We start from the raw sequence: 6,707 nt of genomic DNA on the forward strand, positions 1-6,707 counted from the left end.
GACAAGCATCACATGTTGAATTAATGAATTTTAATTTGGGTAGACCTCTAACTAAACCATTTTGACTCATTTTTAAAATAAGTCTAGTATGAGTGTGACCCAGTCTCCCGTGCCACAACTCAGTTTTCTCATGTTGTGTCAAGAGACACTCAATTGAGGATGTTGGTAGGTTAATTGTGTATACATTATTTCTCCTAATGCCCTTAAGTATAATTTCAGGGTTATAAGCATTTTTAACTGTATACCCAGATTTGGTAAAGTTAACTAAGTAGCTGTTAGGACCGAAAAGTAGCTAGAGAGGGGGGGGTGAATAGCTTCGCGTGTGCTCGTCGTGGTTCGTTGCTTGTTTCTTCAAAGTGATGCGCAGCGGAATACAAAGAAACAAACTATAACAATGCTAACAATAGGATTTTACTTGGTATCCACCTCACAAGAGGTGACTAGTCCAAGGATCCACGCACACACACACACACCTCCACTAATAAACACTCCTTTTCAGTAACTACCGAAGGCGGAGAAGCCCTACAAGACTCTCAATACAAGTAGAAGAAAGGGTAGTAAAGAATAAGCAAAAGCTTACAAGAGATGCAGTAAAAACCCTAGCTTCTTCTTCTTCTCGTTGCAACTCGCCTCTTGACTTGGATGAACCTCCAAGAACCTTCAAGAACTGGCGGTGAGGAGCTTAGAGAGTGCTGGGGAGGAGCTGTGATGAATCTGGAATGAATCGGTGAAGTTCTCCCGAAGGAAATGAACGCCTGCGGCTTAAATCGACGCTAACGGTCGAATCCCGATCGATTGAAATGCTCCCAATCGATCGGGGAGGCTTTGGATCGATCCAGAGCGCCTCTGTGCTCTGGAAAAACTTCTGGATCGATCCAGCGCTTATCGCGCGAAGCAACAGTGTCCCAATCGATCCACTGATCGATTGGGACCTCTGGATCGATCCACCGATCGATCCAGATGGGTTCTGTTCGCGGGGACTCACCGGATCGATCTGTGGATCAATCCACGGATCAATCCAAACCTGCTGGATCAATCCACGGATCAATCCAAACCTGTTGGATCAATCGGCTGATCAATCCAGATCTTGGTTTTTGCCCAAAACCAAGCCCAAAGCCCCCTAAACCAACATCTAGTCAACCATGACTTGTTGGTACATAAGACCTAGCATCCGGTCACCCTTGACCAGCTAGGACTCTCTCACCAAGTGTCTGGTCAATCCCTTTGACCCACTTGGACTTTTCTCTTCTTGCCAAGTATCCGGTCACTCCCTAAGACCTACTTGGACTTTTCTTCCTCGTGCCAAGTATCCGGTCAATCCCTTTGACCTACTTGGACTCTCACCAGATGTCTGGTCAACCTTGACCCATCTGGATTTCTCTTGCCTGGTTTCACTCACCAGGACTTTCCCAATTGCCTAGCTTCACTCACTAGGTCACTCAGGATTTTTCTCCTGCCTAGCTTCACTCACTAGGACTTCCCAATTGCCTAGCTTCACTCACTAGGTCTTTCACCTGGCTTCACTCACCAGGATTTTCCTCCTGCCTAACATCCCAGTTAGGACTTCCCAGTCAAGTATCCGGTCATCCTTGACCTACTTGACTCTTCTTCAATCAACCTTGCATTGTCAAACATCGAAATCCAAACCAAGACTCAAGCTTGGTCAACCAGGTCAACCTTGACCTGAGGAATGTTGCACCAACAATCTCCCCCTTTTTGATGTTTGACAATACCAACACTATCACTTACAATACCACATGTAAGTGTTAGAGTGTATACTAAAAGCCTAGCTTTTGGTATAAACATTTATCTAGAAATAAGAATCACATTGGTCAAATGTCTACATTTATGATAAATGTAGTTGCTCAATTAATTTATATTGAAGATAACATGGTGTGTGGTGTCACATACAGAAGATCATGTTATCGGTTCCTTATAAATTATAAACAGTAGCTCACGACCAAGATGGAAAGGAACAAACCATTGGAAGGTCGTAGTGTAATTAGGTATTAGTTTATCTTAACTATATAATTACACTAGTACACTTAGAGTGTATTGAGTAGGACCATTTGAGGTCGTTTCTTTTATATTGACTTTATAAAGGAACAAAGACCTCAGTTATTATGGAAGTGTGTGCTCTTAATCCTAATATAATAACAAGTACATATATTTGATATTTATTTCTTTAATTTATCAATGGGTGAGATTTAGTTCGATAAATCAATAAGCCTGATAAGTTGGGAAATGATATCACTTATAGTGTGTGTTGTTGATTATAGAAGGAAACTGTGTCCTAGTGATCTAGGTTGAGAATGTCCCCAAGAGGAGCTCATAAGGATTGTCATGTTAAACCCTGCAGGTGGACTTAGTCCGACATGACAATGAAGTTGAGTGGTACTACTCTTGGAGCTAGATATTAATTAAGTGAGTTGTCAGTAACTTACTTAATTAGTGGACATTTGTTATCTTAAACACAGGGAGACTAACACACTCATAATAAGAAGGAGCCCAAAATGTAATTTGGGATTGGTGCGGTAGTTCAATAATAGTTCTCTAGTGGAATGAATTATTATTGATAAAATTAAGTTGTGTGTTCGGGGCGAACACGGGATGCTTAATTTTATCGGGAGACCAAAACCAATTCCTCCTCTCGGTCCCTATCGTAGCCTCTAGTATATAGAGATTTATACCCACCGCATACCCACCTTCTTACCCATCCAATGGGACCGGCCAAGCTAGCTTGGAACCCAAGCTAGGGCCGGCCAAGACCAAGTGGATGAGTCAAGTTGGTGGCCGGCCAAAGCTTGGGTCCCAAGCTTAGGTGGCCGGCCACTAGAATATTAAAAAGGATTTTTATTAAAATTATTTCTTATGTGGATATCATGTTTTAAAAGAGAGTTTAAAAATTAAAAATTTTCTTTTATAGTTTTCTACAAAAGATTAAGAGAAGAGATTAATCTCTTTCCTTATTTGTAGATTAAAAGGATGGTTTTAATTTTTGGTAAAAACTTTCCTTATTTGTAAATCATCTACATGTTTAAAAGAGAGTTTAAAATTTGAAATCTTTCCTTATTTGTTGATTAAAGGTGGATTTTAAATTTTGAAAACTTCCTGACCATGTTAAAGATTTAAAGAGTTTAAAATTAAATATTCTCTTTTATAAGTTTCTACAAAAGATTAAGAAAAGATTTGATATCTTTCCTTATTTGTAGATTAAAAGAGATTTTAATTTTTAGAGATAACTTTCTTTTTATCCACATGTTTAAAAGAAAGATTTTAATTTATTAAATTTCCTTTTTATAAACCAATCATGAAGGGATTAAATTATTGGAGAAATTTTATAAATTTTTGGAGACAAATTAGGAAGTTTTAATTAATTAAAACTCTCCTTGTTTGTAGCTTTGGTGTGGCCGGCCAAATAAAAGTGAGAAGAAAAATTATTTTTAATTAAATAAATTTTTCCTTTTCATGGCAAAAGAATTAAGGAAGTTTTTATTAAAATTCCCTTATTTGCCAAAACCAAGGATTATAAAAGAGGAGGTAGAGGAGCCTTCAAGAGGTGAACTTCTATTCTTTTTCTTTCCCCCTCTTTGGTTTTGTGGCTCTTCCTCTCCTCTTGTTGGAAATTTATCTCTTGGTGGAGCTTTTGTTTGTGGCCGGATCAAGGAAGGAGAAGAAGGAGAGAAAGCAAGCCTCATCTCTAGCATCCCTTGGAGCATTGGTGGTGGCCGAAATTCTTCATCCTTGGAGGAATTTATTGTGGCCGAAATCTAGAAGAAAGAAGGAAGGTGGAAAGGTGGTTCTCATCTCGGAAGATCGTTGCCCACACAACGTCCGAGGTTAGAAGAGGAATACGGTAGAAGATCAAGAGGTTTTTCTAAAAGGTATAACTAGTAATTTTTCTTTCCGCATCATACTAGTTATTTTTGGAAATAATACTAAATACAAGAGGCATACGATTCTAGTGTTTCGAATTTGTTTTCGATATAGTGTTCTTTTGTTTTCCTTTTCCTTGTGATTTGATTGTTCTTTTCGGTTAACCTAAAGTTATTTTAGGAAATTAAATATTAGCTTTCCATAAAAGGTTTTGTCTAGTCGGTGGTGGTTGCTCCCATATCCAAGAAGGCCATGTGCCTCGCCACGTCAGTACTGGGAACCAATTATGGAAATTAATATTTAATGGAATTAATAACTTAAGGTGACTTGGGTCGAACGTGTTAAGTTCCGCAGGAGATCCAAGTCAAAACCTAAAAGAACAAATAGATTAAGTTTTGGATCAACGTGTTAAGTCGATCCAAATTTAATTTAAAAGAACACTGGTAGCTAGGAAAAGGTTGACCTTGTACAAAATTTTTGTACAGTGAAACCTCTAGGTTTTCTGAGTAGCAACCAACAATTGGTATCAGAGCTAGGGTTTTGCCTCTGTGTATTTGGTATTAGTTTAATTATGCACATGTCATACATAATTTAGGCAGGTTAATAGTAGGATGTGCTAACTTTGTGGATGCAGGATCCAACTATTATGGCTTATAGTTATTATGTGTGTGATTAGACCCTTGGACATGTCAAGGGCATTTATATGTGTGTGCATGATTGTATTAAAATACAGCAGAAGCTGTATTTAGTTTTATTAGGATTTTATTTTTGATCTAGATACATGTGCATTCCTTTTATGGAATATAGGATCAAAAATGTAAAATTTTATTTATGTCGCGGATCGAATCTTGCAAAGCGTGGAACCTTCTATGGACCAGAGGCGCAGCGGAACTAGGAGCAAGATGGATGCGACAGCTAGACCCGGTGGCAGTGGCCAAATATGGCAGCAGCTTGGGATGACAACACACGGAAGACAACTAGAGATAAAAGCCATAATAGTTGAAAATTAGATTTTCTATTTATTGCTTTTATATTGTGCTGTGTGTGTATGCTAGTTTACAAGTTTAGTAGGCTAGCATAGTTAAAATTCCTCATTAATAAATAACTATGTGGGAGAGGGATTTTTAAGTAAATCCCATGGTCTCCATTACTGGTTTGTAAGTGATGCAAACAAGCTTGCGCGTTGGCTCTGAGTGCCTTCCTCCATAACGGATGAGCTAGTTTGCGGATCACTAGAACAGACTTCCATTTTTGGATGACTATAGGAAGTTAATTAAGAGCGTGTGATCTTCCCCAACGGAAGGCATAATCTTATTAATGGACTTAGTGTCAAGTAATGGTATACAAGACAATCTAATAGTATCCTCCATTCCTTTATTTGTGAATGAAACCAACTATTAATTTGTCATAAAACTAGGTTGACAAGATAATAAAATTAAAGGGTTAAACCCTCTTACAAATGATTGATTTTGTATACGTCCACACTAACGTGGCATACAAAATTAACGGTGTTTGAGATAATTTTATTTGTCATAAAGTTACGTTGACAAGATAGTTAATGGGTAAAAACCCTCCTCTTACAAATGTTGATTTTGTATACGTCCACACCAACGTGGCATGCAAAATTCACGGTGTTTTGAGGTGTTGGTAAATTTAAATAATATTGTTAGAGGAATCAATATTATTTTAAATTTAGAGTCTTGACCAAATATTTGATTAAAGATAGACCAACTATTAATTTTATTCGTCATAAAGAAAGGATGACGAAATAATAAAATTAAATGATAAAATTTCCTTTTTGAATTTGTATACGTCCACACTAACGTGACATACAAAATTCATGGGAATTTTTAAGGAGTTGGTCTTAACCAAATATTTTTGTGATTCTTAGGATGATGGTCAATCCCTAGCTGATATACTTTAGGATAGGCTTAGTGGTCCCAATTATAATTGATTGGAAATAGGATTTGGACATTAAGGTAGACTGTCCTCTTAGAACTAAGAACAATATAGGTGAATTTTATTCATTAGTTGAAACATGTTTAGTGGAGTTATCTACCGGTACCTGGTGTGTAGATATAGGAGCTACTGATCATGTCTGCAATTCATTGCAGGGTTACAGGAAACCCGACAACTAAATGAAAATAAAAACACCGTCCACATGGGCACTACTGCAAAAGTAGCAGCTATTGCAGTGGGAGAGGTTTATTCTCTAAAAGGAATAAAATTTGGATTATCAGAAATTGTCTTTACGTACTAAGTTTAGAAAGAATCTGATTTCAGTTTCTAAACTATTATAGAAAAGATATTGTGTCTATTTTGATAACAAAGCTGTTATCAAGAAAAATAGAGAAGTTATCAATTCTGGTATGTTGGTTGACAATTTATAATCCAATAACTCCCACGATGTAATAAATGGAAATTATAACACATCTTCTAACTTTAAGAGGAAGCAACCTTCGAAAATGAACCAATATATCTTTGGCATCTAAGGCTAGGTTATATTAACTTGAGTAGGATTCATTGGTAGCTGATGAACTTTTGGGTTCATTAGTAGTGGAAATCTTTCCAACCTGCGAGTCTTACTTGGAAGGAAAAATAACCAAGAAGCTTTTAAGTCTAAGGGGTATGGAGCCAAAGATATGTTGGAATTGGTTCATTCTGATTTATGTGATCCTATGACTATCCAGGCAAGAGGTAGTATCGAATATTTCATCTATTTTATAGATAACTATTCAAGATACAAATACATTTACTTAATGTGCCGCAAGACTAAGTACTTTGATTAGTTCAAAGTGTACAAGGCTGATGCGGAGAAACGTCAAAGTAAA

This window comes from Zingiber officinale, chromosome 4B (genome assembly GCF_018446385.1).
Source record: "Zingiber officinale cultivar Zhangliang chromosome 4B, Zo_v1.1, whole genome shotgun sequence".
Classification (NCBI taxonomy): domain Eukaryota; kingdom Viridiplantae; phylum Streptophyta; class Magnoliopsida; order Zingiberales; family Zingiberaceae; genus Zingiber; species Zingiber officinale.